Genomic DNA, 15,546 nt, shown 5'->3' with positions numbered 1-15,546 from the left:
TTCTGGCAAAACTGAACATCCACATGCAACAGAGTAAATCTAGACATAGAATTTATACCCTTCACAAAAATTAACTCAAAATGAATCATAGACCTAAGTATAAAATGCAAAATGGACCACAGACCTAAATGTAAAATGCAAAACTATAAAACTTCTAGAAGACAACATAGGAGAAAACCTAAATGACCTTGGGTATGGTGATGCCAACACCATAGGCATGATCCATAAAAGAAATAATTGATAAACTGAACTTCATTAAAACCAAAAACTTCTGCTCTGCAAAAGACAATGTTGAGAATAGGGAGACAAGCCACAGACTGGGAAAAAAATATTTGCAGAAGACATATCTGATAAAGGACTGTTATTCAAAACATACTAAAAAACATTTTTTAACTAGGCAAAGAACTTTATTAACTTTTCTTTAAAACTTTAGTTCCAAGCTTCTTCACCTTAATTAGCTGCAAATAATCATTTGTATATAAGCAAAAAATGAAAAGAGATACACTGTCCAAGGGATTTGGACTTAAAAATATTAGAGATTGAGATTTTTTTTATCAGATCAATGGACAAAAATTTTAAAAGCAATCATAATATAAAATAGCAGCTCCCAGTAACTTCTTCAAGTTTCATCTTCTTCAGAAGTTGACTCAATTCAGTTTGCTTCACTCTTGGAAGCCTCATCCAAATTCTCCACAAGATCTGGAACGTCATCATCATCATCCTCTCTGGTAGCAAGTGGAGCTTTTCTATCCCCAGTTTGTTTGGGCAAAGCTTCAGCCAGTCTCCTTAAACTAGTCATCCTGTCTGCACAAGCTGGTTTAAGATGCTGGGTAGCTTTTCTGTGAGCTGGTTGGTCTCAGCGTGGCCTGCAATGGTGAAAGTATTTGATGCCAGAGATGCCTGAACTTTAGGGTTGTTAAAGTAAATCACTGTTCTTGGTTGGGAACATATTCACCACTTTAATACCAGATATATTGTTTACCTCTAACTTCTTTAAGAACTGAAGTTTTCCATTATCTGCTATAGCTGTTCTGTGAACCACCTTCTTCTTTCTGCAAACAGTTTCTTTCCCACCAATGTGCGCTTGTGCGTGCAGTTTGGTGAATTTCTCCTGGCTTATGATAGTTTCTTTCATCTTGTTGGAGAGGAAATGGGACCTCACTGGGGACTAGGGTTTTCATTCATGGTGTCTTGGGAAGATCAGCTGGGAATAAGTACACACACATGAGGATGCAAAATGCCAGCTAGACTACAAAAACCTCTTAAAACTCAATAATAAGAAAACAAATAAATGGATTAAAAAATAGTCCAATGATCTTAACAGGTAACTCACCAAAGAAGAAATACAGATGGCAAATAAGCATAAAAAGATGTTCAACATGGTTAATCTTTGGGGAAATAAATATCAAAACCATAATAGATACGGTTACAGACCCATTTTGATGGCTACTATTAGAAAAAATAAGTTACAAGTGTTGGTGAGGAAGTGGAAAAATGAGAATCTTTGTACATCGATGGTGGCAATATGAAATCATGTCAATGCTGTGCAAAACAATATGGAAGTTCCTCAAATAATTAAGCATAGAATCACCATACGACTCAGCAATTCCATTTCTAGATATATGCCTAAAAGAATTGAAAACATGGACCTGAACAAATATTTATATATTCATGTTCATGGCAGCATTATTCACAATAGCCAAAATTTAGAAGCAATCCAAGTGTCTATTGATGGATGAATGGGTAAACAAAAGGTCACATATACACCCAACAATATAATTCAGCCTTCAAAAGAAAGGAAATTCTGGACTTCCAGTCATGATGGCAGAGTTGGTAAACACAGTGCTTACCACTTCACATGACTACATCAAAATTACAACTAAAATATAGAACAACCACCCTTGAGAACTACCTGAAGACTAGCTGAACAGAACTCCTATAACCAAGAATATAAAGAAGAAGCCATGTTGAGACTGATAGCAGGGGCAGAGACACAAAATGGGTTTGTCCCATACTCACATGTGGTGGTTAAGAATCAGGAGGTATATATTTACTGCAGAGGTCCCCACTCAAGAGTGAGGAATCCTAGCCCCACATCAGGTTCCTCAGCCCAGAGTACTAGTGCCTGGAAGGGGAATTCCCAAAATACTTGTCTGTGAAAATCAGCAGGAACTCCATCCGGATTAGATAGAGGGCTGTTAGACACTCAGGTATCTTCTCAAAAAGCCCAAGCACAGACTCACTCACTCACTCACACTCACCCTAACCTCCAACAAAGGGAAAGCAGCTCAAAAAGTGCCAGGGAGATACAGCGAAGAGCTGAATTGTCTGGCATCAGGGTGAGGGCTGGAGGGACAGCTCTCTCTCTGGGACTAAAGTGACAATGTGTGTCATTGTTCCTTTGTTAGGCCCTCAGCCACACAGCTCATAGGCACAGGCAGCCGCCAAATCTGAGTCTCCATTAACCTGGCTAACACCACTCTTGCCCCACCCTAGTGATTCTCTGAGACCTGGCCCCACCCAATTCACACCAGCCTGAACCTCTTTCAGCAATGGTTCCACACAAGGGGCTGGCCCAGGCTCATGCTGCTGAGTTGCCTGAAATCTCTCACAATTCCACAAACTCCAAATAAGAAGCAGCTGCTCTCAGCATGCCCTGTACCTCTTGCTAAAGTGGCCTCAAACCTGGCACTAGTGGCTGCTGGCCTGGTTTCACAGTATAACCACTCCCAGGTGCCTCCAAGCCGAGAACAGGCAGCTACCAACCACAGGTCACTTTGTAGCTCCTACCAGGTGGGCTCTGGTTGGACACAGGCAATAGCTGACCATGGCCTGCACTGGAGCCCCTCTCAAGAGGTCTTGGAACCAAAACACCTGGTGACTTGCATCAGACCACACCAGAGCACCACCCAATTAATTCCACAAATGACACACTGGAAGGGTGGCCTCACTAAAGCAAATTCTGCTCCATAAGGTGAGCATCCAAACAACAGCTTTTCTGCTATAGTCACAGGCAGTCCTCAGAGCTACTTAGCCTGAGTGTCAATCCCACGCACTGAACATATCAACAGCAATCAAGGCTCAACTACAACAGGAGAGCACACACTACTCACACAAGGGACACCCTTGGAGCACCTGTCTCAGGTGACCAAGGAGACTGTACCTCTGGGCCCCATAAAACACCTACAACCTCAGGCCTCTCTGTCAAAACTGAGAGATGTAGCAGATACACCTAATGCATAAACACAAACACAGAGAGAAAGCCAAAATGAGGAGACAAAGAAATATGTCCCAAACAAAAGAAGAGGAGAAAACTCCAGAAAAAAGAACTAAATGAAATGGAGGCAAGCAACCTACCAGAGGCAGAGTTCAAAACACTGGTTATAAGGATGCTCAAGGAACATAGTCAGAACTTCAACAAAGAGATAGTAAGCTTAAAAAAGGGACATGGAAACCATAAAAAAGAACTAGTCAAAAATGAAGGATACAATAACTGAAGTGAGTAATACACTAGACAAAATCACCAGCAGATTAGATGAAGCAGAGGATCTAATCAGCAATTCGGAAGACAAGGTAGCAGAAAGCAACCAATTGGAACAGCAAAAAGGAAAAGGAATTTTAAAAAGTGAGGGGCCTGTGGGACAACATCAAGCATAACAACCTTCACATCATAAGGGCACCAGAAGGAGAAGAGAGAGAGAGCAAGGGATTGAGAACCTATTTGAAGAAATAATGATTGAAAACTCTCTTAACCTGGTGAAGGAAATAGACATACAAGCCCAGGAAGCACAGAGAGTGCCAAACAAGATGAAGCCAAACAGGCCCACACCAAGCCACATTATAATTTAAATGGCAAAGGTTAAAGACAAAGAGAGAAACTTAAAAGCAGCAAGAGAAAGGCAACTAGTAACTTATAAGGGAGCTCCCAGAAGAGTGTCAGCTGATTTCTCAACAGAAACTTTGAGGACCAGAAGAGATTGGCATGAAATATTCAAAGTGATGAAAAGCAAGTATCTACAACCAAGACTATTTTATCCAGCAAAACTATCATTTAGAATTGAAGGAGAGATAAAGAGCTTCCCAGACAAGAGAAAGCTAAAGGAGTTCATCACCACCAAGCCAGTATTACAAGAAGTGTTAAAGGAACCTCTTTAAGAAGAAGGAGAAAAAAAAAAAAAAAAAACATGAATAAGAAACAATCTCAAAGAAAAAATTCTCACTCACAAGACAAATACATAATAAAAGCAGTGGATCAACCAACAATAAAGCTAGAACAAAGGTTAAAAAGCAAAAGTAAGAAGATCATGTGTGATTAAAACTATAAATTAAGGAATACACACAATACACACACACACAAAATAAGTAAAAAATAATGACAAAAACATAAACGTGGAGGGGATAAGTACAAATGGTAGTGATTTTAGAATGTGTTCAAACTTAAGCAATCATCAACTTAAAATGGACTGCTATAAACATAGCTTGGTATGTATGAAGCACATGGTCACTACAAACCAAAAATCTACAAGAGATATGCAAGAAACAAAGAGAAAGGAATCCAAACACAGCAATACAGTCCTCAACATATAAAAGAGCAAGAGAATAAGAAAGGAACAGAGAAGAACTATAAAAACAATCAGGAAACAATTAATAAAATGGCAATAATTACATACTTACCATCAATTATTTTAAATGTAAATGGATTAAATGCTCCATTGAAAAGAAATGAAATCTTACCACTTGCAACAACATGGATGGACCCAGAAGGTATTATGCTAAGCGAAATAAGTCAGACTGAAAAAGACAAACACCACATGATCTCACTTATATGTGGAATCTAAAAAACAAAAGAAACAAAGAAACAAAACAGAAACAAAGTCATAGATACAGAGAACAAACTGATGGTTGCCAGATGGGAGGAGGTATGGGGGATGAAAAAGGTGAAGGGATTAATACAAATTAGCAGTTACAAAATAGTCACATCATGGGGCTGTAAAGTACAGCTTAGGGAATGTAGTCAATAATATTGTAACAACTGTATACCATGTCAGGTGGGTGTAAGACTTACCAGGGGGGATCAATTTGTAAGTTATATAAATGTACATCTGAAACGAATATAATATTGAATATCAACTATAATTGAAAAAGAAAAGAAAGGAAATTCTTCTCATACCACAACATCTTGAAGACAGTGTGCTAAGTGAAATAAATCAGTTACAAAAAGACAAATATTGAATCATCTCACTTACATGATATACCTAGGGTAGTCAAATTCATAGAAACAGAAAGTGGAATGGTGATTTCTAAGGGATGCAGAAAGGGGGAAATGGGAAATTAGTGTTTAATTGGTACAGAGTTTCAGTTTGGGAAAATTAGAATGTTCTGGAGATGAATGTGGGTGATGGTTGTACAATAATATAAATCTGATTAATGCTACAGAATTATAAAATAGTAAATTTTACGTAATGTATATTTTACTACAATAAAAAAGTAAGATGGGAAGCTTCTCTATCCAGACATAAAGGAGACTAGAAAAATGGCATCTAGACACACAGACACACATATACTATGCGAAGCCAATGGATTAAAAAAATACTAACAATGTTTAATCAAAATCTGAAGATATAATCAGTAATACCATAAAACTTTATTGACACACCAAAAAAAAAGAAAAAAAAGAATAGACTGAACAAATGAAATGATGTGCATGTTCTGGGATCAAAGAAGAAAATATTGTAAAAGCCAGTTTTTTTTTCTTTCCTGTATTAACTTTTGTGTTTAATGAAATTTTATTCCAAATTCATCTAGAAAGAAAAAATAAATAAAAGCATAGTTAAGAAAGTGTTAGGAAAAAAATGAGAAATGGTTGTAGATTTACTCACCTTACTAGTAACAATCTGTGTTTTAAAAAATTACAGTAATGAAAATAATGTGATTCTAAGGCATGAGGTGATAATTGGAAGAGTGAAATAGAAATATGGGGGATACCAAAATGGGAAAACATCCTTAATGTAGAATTAATTTTGTTTAAAAATCTGTATATGAAAAGGAATGAAAGAAAGCATAAAAATACCGTGTTTCCCTGAAAATAAGATCTAGCCGGACCATGAGCTCTAATGCGTATTTTTGAGCAAAAATTAATATAAGACCCAGTCTTATTTTACTGTAATATAAGACCCAGTCTTATCTAGCATAATACAGTATAAGACCGGGTCTTATATTAATATTTGCTCCAAAAGATGAATTAGAGCTGATGGTCCGGCTAGGTCTTATTTTCAGGAAAACAGGGTATGAATAAAAATTACTTGTAGTTTGTGAATTACCCATGAGTTTCATATTCATCTGCATATTTGTATTTTGTAAGTTTTCAGCAATGATCAATATGGATTTTAAAGTCAAGAAAGGGCATCATTTTGAAAAAACAAATGAGAAGCAAGACAAAGGACTCTGCTAGCCCCAGGAGAGTCTGAGTCTGCTTTTCAGGAAGCCCTTCCGTTAGACTGGCCTGGCCCACAAGCTTTGTGCTCCTTTCTCTACGCTCTTGCTCTCACAGTCAACAGTGTGTGGGCAGAGAGGGAATAAAATGCTGATCTTGAGAAAACGTTGTGAGATACTATCAGGGAGAAATGAAGAAATAATTCCGAATGAAAATAGGAGAATTTGTCAACAAACTGGAGGGAATCCAGAGAAGAACCAGGAACAACAAGACCTGGGGGCTGAAGGCTGGACTTGTACGTAGAGATGAAAAGAAAATGTGTTTAACTTGGCTGGACCCTAATAGAGACTTAAAAACAGCATTGGAGCCCAATCAAACTGCCATTAACAACTGCCAGGCAGATCCCCATTGTAAGTGACCCTGAAAGGTCAAAACAACTTCTTAAAATTTCCAGTGCTCTTTAGTTCAACCTGAGGTTAGAGACCATATCTTCCATACAGCACAGATTGCTTTTGCATGCATGCCAAGAGCTTGTCTTCGATGTGCATTTAAGATGCAAATATTGTGGAGAGGAAGTAGGTCTCCAAAGGGTCCCTGTGACAGAAGATGCTGACAAGGACAAAATGGACCAGAGGTTTTCCCCTGGTTTGCATGGCACAGTGCTCTAATAAAATGGTTTCTTCTTCCTGTGGTTCACTTTCTTCCTTGTTTGTGTTTATTTGGGGAAACAGAGGGACACTTAGAAAGAGTGATGGTAAAAGAGAGAAACAGAAACACAGAAAAAAATGAGGCCAAGAGAGTTCCTGAGAGAGATCCAGTGAGGAATAAAGAGGGAAAGAGTGGCTGATAACCAGCCAGAAAATCACAAATTGAGATTGGGATAAAAGCCTGAGCAGAGAAAATAGAACAAGCAGTCAGACAGCAGGGGTAGGACGGAGAGCGCCCAGTAATTTTTCTGGGGTGGAGAGCAGTTGGAGATCTTGACTCATTGGTATTTGTCAGACCATTTAAAGGAGAACAGAGATCTGCGGCAAGGCATCACTGTTTATTTTTAATATGGAATTGTGTTTTGGCAACGAAACGGAAAAAATTTGTAAAAGTAAAAGGGAACTTAGATGGAGTCTGCATAGAGTCTTGAGAGTCTCTCTAAGAAAGATCATGGGTAATGGTGCAATGAAAATAGAGGTGTATGTATACTTCTATGCTCAGTGAGATAAGTCAGACAGAGAAAGACAAATACCATATGACTTCACTTGTATGTAGAATCTAAAAACAAAACAAATGAACAAACAAAACAAAGCAGAAACAGACTCAGAGAAACAGAGAGCAAACTAATGGCTGCCAGAGCGGAGGGGTGGGGGTGGGGGGTGAAAAAGGTGAAGGGAAGTAAGAGGTACAAACTTCCAGTTATTAAATAAGCCATAGGATGTAATGTACAGCACAGGGAATATAGTCAATAATATTGCAATAACTTTCCCCAGTGACAGATGGTTACTAGACTCATTGAGCTCACATTGTAAGGCATATATATGTCGAATCACTACGTTGTACACCTGAAGCTAATATAAGATTGTATGTCATCTATACTTCAATAATAGAGGAAAATGCAAAAACAAAGGTCGTGGTCAGTGGCCTATAGCTGGGTTGGGGCTGTTCTTTCTCATTCCTATGGATGAAACTTCACAATGAGGAGAGATATTGTTAAGGGTTAGCGGTCAAATGCGGGAAATTCTTGCTCTGGTTGCTTCACTCTGTGGCATATAGAGTCTGCCACAAGGACGCATACTTGGGAGGTTTTGTAAATCTAGATGCTCAAGCTTGCTTCACCCTCGGAGATGATGTCAGATTCCACATGTGATGGGTGAAGATCTGGCTTTTCTAGCACTGCCAAAGGCATGTGTTTATGGTCTGTCTTGCTTCATCATTGTCTGCTGTTTACAAACTTGTCACTAAGTAATAAAATAAAGTAAATATTTTTATTAACCTTTCTATGGTTTGATTACAAAATTATAAAAATCTCTTAAGGAAGAAGGTTAAAAATCCCCAAAACGTACTTTGATTCAATTTTTACTTAAATAGCGACATTTCCATTCCACCAGGTAATAATTCCATGTGAAAATGCAGAGACGCACTCACTGAACACAGAAATAATGTGCCATGTCATGGAAAACTACAGGCCTGTGATGCTGCCTCTGAGCATGGTACACCTATTCTCTTTATTGGGTAGCCCCACATTTGAAGATTAGCTGAATCATTTGCGTGGTCTTGGGGTAAGTTCTTCTGGGTATTCTTAGATGTTCCACAACAAGGCAGGGGTATAGAAAAAAGGAAGAAAAAGAGTGGGAGAGGTGGCGGGGGTGGAGGGAATTTCTAAGTAATGCTCCCAGTCAGTGGGCCTAACAGAGAATAGTGCTCAGGCTAGGGGCTGGAAGCAGAAGAAAAATGATGATTGACTCATTGTCACCAGTTCTGAGTAAGACTCTTGACCTTTTGGTGTCTTCATGAGTAACCCACATGGGAAGGAGCAGTGGAAACAGTACCACGGTCACACTGGCCATAAGGTCTCCTAGGTAAAAACACAATGGGACTGTAGTTGAGAGTTTCTGTGACCTTCTGTGGCTTCTGTAGTCTGGGGAATTATTATCTTTGCAGCAGACAGCCCTGCCCTGTCATTGTTGCTTTGTGGTGAGGAGGAGCGAGCCTTTGATGTATGACTCCAGGATCACTGTGGGAGCTAAGAAAAGAGTAGTTATTTTCACCCACCCACTGGATCCAGTTTTCTCCAGAACAAGCAGCAGAGAAGCTTCTGTGCAGTCAGTTTTTTAAAAAAAATAATTTTATTGTACCCATTGCAGTTGTGCAATTTGAAGAATTTTGAACAATGTAGTATACATCTGTGTAACCACAACAACAATCAAGACAGAATCTTCAACCCCCCAAAAAGTTCCTTTGTGCCTCTTCCCAGGAAATCTTCCTGTACTTGCAGCCTCAGGCAACCCCTGACCTGCTTTCCATCTCTATAATTTAGATTTGTGTTTTCTAGAGTTTTGTATATAGATGCAACCACACGGTATGTATTCTTTGATTTCTGACTTTAAATGTCAGCTTAATGATTTTGAAATTCATTGAGGTAGTATTTTGTATCTTTTCATTGCTGAATATATTCCATATATTCCACATTGTATTTATCCAGTCACCTATCGATGGACATTTGAATTATTTCCTGTTTGAAGCTGTTATAAATACAGCTATTATGAACATTTGTGTATAGATCTTTGTGTGGGCATAACTTTTCACTTCTCCTGAGTGAATATCTTGGAAAGGAGCTGCTGAGTCATGTGATAGTAGTTTTCCAAAGTGGCTGTACCATTTTGTACTCCCACCAGTAGTGTATGAGGGTTCTGATTTCTCCACATCTCCTCCAGCACTTGTTATTATCTGTCTTTTCATTATAGCCATCCTAGCAGGTGTGTACTGAGATTTCATCATAGATTACTGTGCATTTCCCTGACCACTAAGGATGTTGAGCATCTTTTCAAGTGCTTATTGGCCATTTGATTACTCAGTCTATTGGTTTTATTTTTATTTATTAAATGTATGAGGGTCACATTGGTTAGTAAAATTATATAGGTTCCAAATGTACATTTCTACCATACATCGTCTATATATTGCATTGTGTATTGGTTTTTAGAAACAGAAGCTTTTATTAACAAGGGAAGAGCTGTCTACTGGGTGCTGTCTATGGCCCCTTCCATATCATCATCAGAAGATGCAGTTCCACTAACTGGTGCTGAGGATGACCTGGGGTTCACCTTGCAGGATCGCCTCATGGGATCGCCTTGTGGGATCAGTGTGTGATCCTGCCATCCCGTCCTCCTTGAGCCCTCACCTCCACTACATCCTTTGCTTACAATTTCACTCTTCCTCCTCAGATCACTTATGGCTTTTTAGCAACTTCTTTTCTCCTTCAGTGTTTTGCCTTGGATTTAACTGGTAAACATATTTGTTTTTGTAAAAGTAACTCACTAAGATCTGCTCTGGTTGATGCACTCCCCATAGTCCCCACCTTTGACAGGGTTCCTACTCTGATGACATAATTGCAGCCTCCTGCAGTAGCTCTGAGAAGCGCCACCCGGTTTCCTCTCTGGGAGTGAGGCGTTTGTCTCCCCAGCTGCCAGGCATGTTGCCTGCTGACAGTTCACAATCAAGTCCACACCCTAGAATTTCCCTTCCTTGACAGGAGTTGTCTTGTCCTTGAGGGTTCCTGCTTGCAGTTCAGGGAACAGAAGGGTCAATACAGGGAATAAAAGGTTCTGGCCCCCTTTCCTCAATTCAGGAAATAATTTGAAGGGCTACGTCAGCTTTAAGTTTCCTGTGGGATCAGCTGAAGCCAGTATTGTAAATGTATCAGCATTCACCTTTTTTTCTGCTCCATCCTGCTTCCACCTGTATGCAAATATCTGTCTCCGAGTGAGCTTTCCTGGGTTTGCAATAACAAATGACCACACACTGAGTGACTGAAAGCTACAGAAATTTATTATCTCATAGTTCAGCAGTCCAGAAGCCCAAAGTCCAGGTGTTGGCAGGGTGTGTTCCTCTGGAAGCTCTGCGCCAAAACCCTTCCATGCCTCTCTCCTCCCTCTGGTGCTGCCAGCTAACCTTGGCCACCCTGGGCTTCTAGGCACATCACTCCAGTCTCTGCCTCTGTCCCCCATCACCTTTTCCTCTGTGTGCTTTTAAAAGGACATTTGTCATCAGATTTAGGGTCCATGTAGGTAATCAGGATGATCTCATCTCAAGCCTCTTAATGATATCTGTGAAGACTCTTTTTCCAAATATGGTCACACTCACAGGCTTTGGGTGGACATCTCTTTTGGTGAGGGGTCACTGTTCAACCAACTACACTGGGAAACTGGCCTAGGACAGTTACTGACTAGGCACTAACTAGGCTCACTAGGGGCCTAGGGAGCATATTTTAAAGTGGGATTTGGGAGCTGCACCCACCACCAGCTGGCTAGCAAAGAGGCCCCCATCATTAGGGGTGAGTGGAGTGCTGCTCACTACTTAAAGTTTCACTGGTAGTGAACTGGGGTGGGAAGGAAATACACTGGCAGGTGCCTCCAAGGTTCAAGGAAAGTGATAAGCATAAGGAATATGGAATCAAATGAATATTATATTGGGGGAAAAGCAATGAAAGCCTGAGAATGATTAATCACCCATTTAAAGTGAAATGTGAAAACCACAGGGCCTCACAGGCAGCATAAAGAGACTCATCTTCTCTGTATGGACAGAAAACATTGAGGATAAGTCAATTCTGGGACTTCATTAAAAGAGTAGCAGAGCTCCAGAGAAGGCTGGCTTCTTAACTTGGCAAGTTGGCTATGCCAAGGGCAGAGCAGTGTCTGGAAGGAGTAGAGGCCCAAGTTTGGGGTGGCATGTCCAAGGTAATACATTCAAAATCTTGAATTACCCTAGATTCCCTTAATACTTTGGGCTCACAGAATGGCCACTTCTCCCTGTAAGAATCTAGACCTACCCCCTTGTTTGAAAGTAATGTGCAGGCTTCTGCCTAAAGCATCACGCTTCCCTCCCTTAGGTACGTTACATCTCCCTTCCTGGCAACCAGCCCAATCACTGGGCTAATAATACCACAACATGACGAAGCTGGAGAACTTCTGGTTACCTTAAGGAAGAGAAAGACTGCACCTCCACAAAACTACAGGACTAGCCCACATGTACTGGCAGGAAGTTGGAGGGGGCACATGGGTTGGATGCTGAGGGTATTGGCTCAAAGGGGGTGCAGCCTAAATTTGAACAAGATGAGAGTTTCTCAGTATAGAAGCACTCTCTTGTGATGCAGGAGCTTTACCCTGTAAGAGACAATGTAACCTGTTGCTATGATGGCTCTTGAGGCTTAGAGAAAGCAATGGTCACACCAAACGAACTGGAAACCATGACCCTTTTCTCATACATGGATAAAAGGATCCAAAAGCTCAAAGAAATGGACATGCTAGAGTAAGGCCAGAAAAGCCAGCCACCTTCTCTTCCACAGGACGACCTGATAAGTGACAAGGCACAGCGTGCCGCATCATTAGGAAGCCTCAGTGGGCCATGCAGTTATAGGACTGACGGCAGTGGTGGTAGCAGGATCTGGAAATAACAGAGGGCAGGTGGTGGAGCTCAATGGTCAGAAGCAAAGTGGCTGCCTGAATGTCATGCCCTGGCACAGGCTTCCCACCACTTGGCATGTGAGGGAGAGCATGCCAAAGGGAAGCTACCCTTTTAATGACCTAGCCTCAGATGCCACTTTTGCAACATTCCATTAGTTAGGAGGGCATCACTAAATTTGGTCTACATTCAAGAAGAGGGGAATTTGAGTCCACCTTTTGAAGGGATGAATTTCAAAAAATTTGCAAAGATCTTTTAAAACAGGTGAAGGAGCATGCATAAGGGAGATTTCAGCTTCTTATTACAGCAGCTCAAGGAACTGTGGATTCAGAAGTCATGGTTCCCAAATGGGATCATTCTCACCAACAGACATAAAGATTTAGCTGCAGCTGCTGCCCAGTCACTGTCTGTACTTATGTCAGGAGACCAGCAGGCAGGAGAAAGAGTCAGCAACTTGGCCAGGGAAGCTAGCAGCTACCAGGTAGAGAAAGGAGGAATGAGCATGCGGCCCATGGGGCAGTACTTGATAGACTTCTGCCCAATTTTGTTAGGCACTGAACAAACATAGCAACTATGGCCTGGGGAGCTGAGAAATGCCACCCAGTTAAGTCACCTAGAGTGGGAAGCTGCTAAGCCTCGAGGCAATGGAAACTGGACCACGTTTGGAGGAGGGAGAGGAGCTCCAGTGCAGTCCCTGAGACCACACACCTCAATGGGACTGCCTTCTGTCCCATGGACCTCTCCCTGTGGAATTGTCCATGGAAAAGCAGCCATCCAGGATTCTGAAGGGGCATTGCCCCGTCAGAGCAAACTCATCACATGAAGGACGTGCATCGGGTCACACAGTGATGGACGTGCTGGGTGCTGGGTGCACTCAGACATATCGCTTCTTCCAGACTGAGTATCCCCCACCCCCGCTGGAGTGTTGCCTGCTGTGGCCCACAACCATGTCTCTCTCTAGCAACAGCCTATGGCTGAGAGAGCAGCCACTCCCATGGACATTACCTTCTTCCCTGGGGACAGTCTACACATCTGAAGCGCCATCCCAGCTCCAGAGCTCTCAGTGGTATCGTCTGATGCCCTGCTGCATCTCCACACGCTTCCCTTCTTCCTCTGCACAGCCCTTCATCATCTCTCCCTTACAGCTGTTGCTTTCAAGTGCATTCTCAATATACTCATGTCTCCTGCTTGCTAATATTGATCTCAGTGCCTGTTTCCCAGAGAACCTCCTCAACTACTGTTTATGTGGTGGTTACTGTGCTATGTCATCGCTTTACACATATCATCTCTCTAATCCTACTCAATAAGTCTATGATGTAGCTTCCATTAGTATCTATATGGTCAGAAATCATCTGTCAAAGTTCACAGATACAGTAAGTAACAGTTTAGTCTCAGTTCTGTCTCTAGAACCTGAAGTCTCAAAGGATACTTTGGATTTTTATTTTTTTAATTTCACGGTTTGAGACAATGATATTTATTTAACATCAATATTTTCTCATATTCTGGGGCGTAGCTCCTAAATGACAGTATAGATATGACAGATGTATGGGTTAGCTTTGTTGCAGTAAGAAACAACCCTGAAATCAATATTGGTTTCTTGTTCACATTACATGAGGGCAGTGCTGAGTGACCTGTTGTGGCTTTCTCCAGCACAACCTCTCATTTCAGGGCAGTGCTAAAGGTTCAGCCTTATTTGGGCATGTCCTTCTTATGGCAGAGGGAAAAGAGTAAGACTGATCATGGAAACTTTTGATGGTATATGTTACATCTGCTCACATGAGCACATTACTCTGAGAGCCCAAATAAGGTGGCAGCAATGCGTGATTCTTACAGTGGGAGGGGAAGTAAATAACTATGAACAACAATGTATTCTTTTACAGCAGATACCCATGTCAGGGCTATAGCAACTAATAATTCAGTCTCACCAGCTAAACAATTCAAATTCAGAAATTACTTATGTAATGCATAATGAGGGGATATTCCAAGTGCAGAGAAGAGGTTGAATAAAGTACGAGGAGGCCCTTTGGTGGAGAGGGGTCATGGCAAAAGGAAATGCTTTGGAGCGCTTCCATACCAGCATTTGAGTGTGCAGGATTTATGTCCTCCAGGTTGGGGACAATTTTTGTAGCCACCAAGAAAGGTCCTTCTCCCCCAACCAATGTTTGGCAGGTGTAAGTGAAGCAGAATATTTAGGTTAGCCATCATAGAAGAATGAGAAGAAGCATGGTCAGATCTGTCCTTTCACAAGAGAGATTTTTTAGTCTTACATTTTTTATGTGAAAACACTGATTTGAAAATACCCTTTCCCTCCTGTGCCTTGCTTTCTGTCAAATTTGGTACCACTGAGACCCAATGAACACATCTTGGCAAGCTGCCAAACTAAACATATCCCAGCCGAGTGCCTAAGAATGGAAATGAGCATGTGGTGGGAAAGTGTCTATGGATGTTTTGTGGAAATAAGCTCCTGATGAGGCTGCAAAACAATCACTTCTTCCTTGCTATTTAAATCTCAATAAATTACATTTTGTTGTAGAGTTGGAAATTTTAATTCCAAATGGCTAGCTTTGCTTAGTAACATTTTATTTTATTTTTATTATTTATTTATTTTTAATTAAAATTTATCGGGGAGACAATGGTTAGTAAAATTACATAGGTTTTAGGTGTACAATTCTGTATTACATCATCTATAAATCCCATTGTGTGTTCACCACCCAGAGTCAGTTCTCCTCCCATCACCATATATTTGATCCCATTTACCCTCATCTACCCCCCCACCCTCTTGTAACCACTAAACTGTTATCTGTGTCTACGAGTTTTTGTTTCCTTCTTTGTCTTATTCCTCTGTTGCTTTCAGTTTTATATCCCACGTATCAGTGAAGTCAGAACCATATCACTAGTAACATTTTAAGGAGTTAAAAAAATGTCTTTCACAGGAAACCTCCTAT

The 15,546-nt window shown here is 40.8% G+C and overlaps 1 long non-coding RNA gene and 1 pseudogene across 1 annotated transcript in view; both read right to left on the bottom strand.

The window, feature by feature from the left end:
* The window catches only part of LOC141573181 (uncharacterized), a 197,527-nt gene that overhangs the window by 49,514 nt on the left and 132,467 nt on the right, over window positions 1-15,546 (bottom strand). The window lies entirely within an intron of this gene.
* On the bottom strand, window positions 600-1,166 carry LOC109461350 (transcription factor BTF3 pseudogene; annotated as a pseudogene).

The sequence above is a fragment of the Rhinolophus sinicus genome, chromosome 4 (assembly GCF_057876585.1).
Source record: "Rhinolophus sinicus isolate RSI-liver-muscle chromosome 4, RSI-T2T, whole genome shotgun sequence".
In the NCBI taxonomy this organism is placed as follows: Eukaryota; Metazoa; Chordata; class Mammalia; order Chiroptera; family Rhinolophidae; genus Rhinolophus; species Rhinolophus sinicus.
The sequence above is the reverse complement of the archived record's forward strand: the minus strand, read 5'-3'. Positions and strand labels throughout refer to the sequence as shown.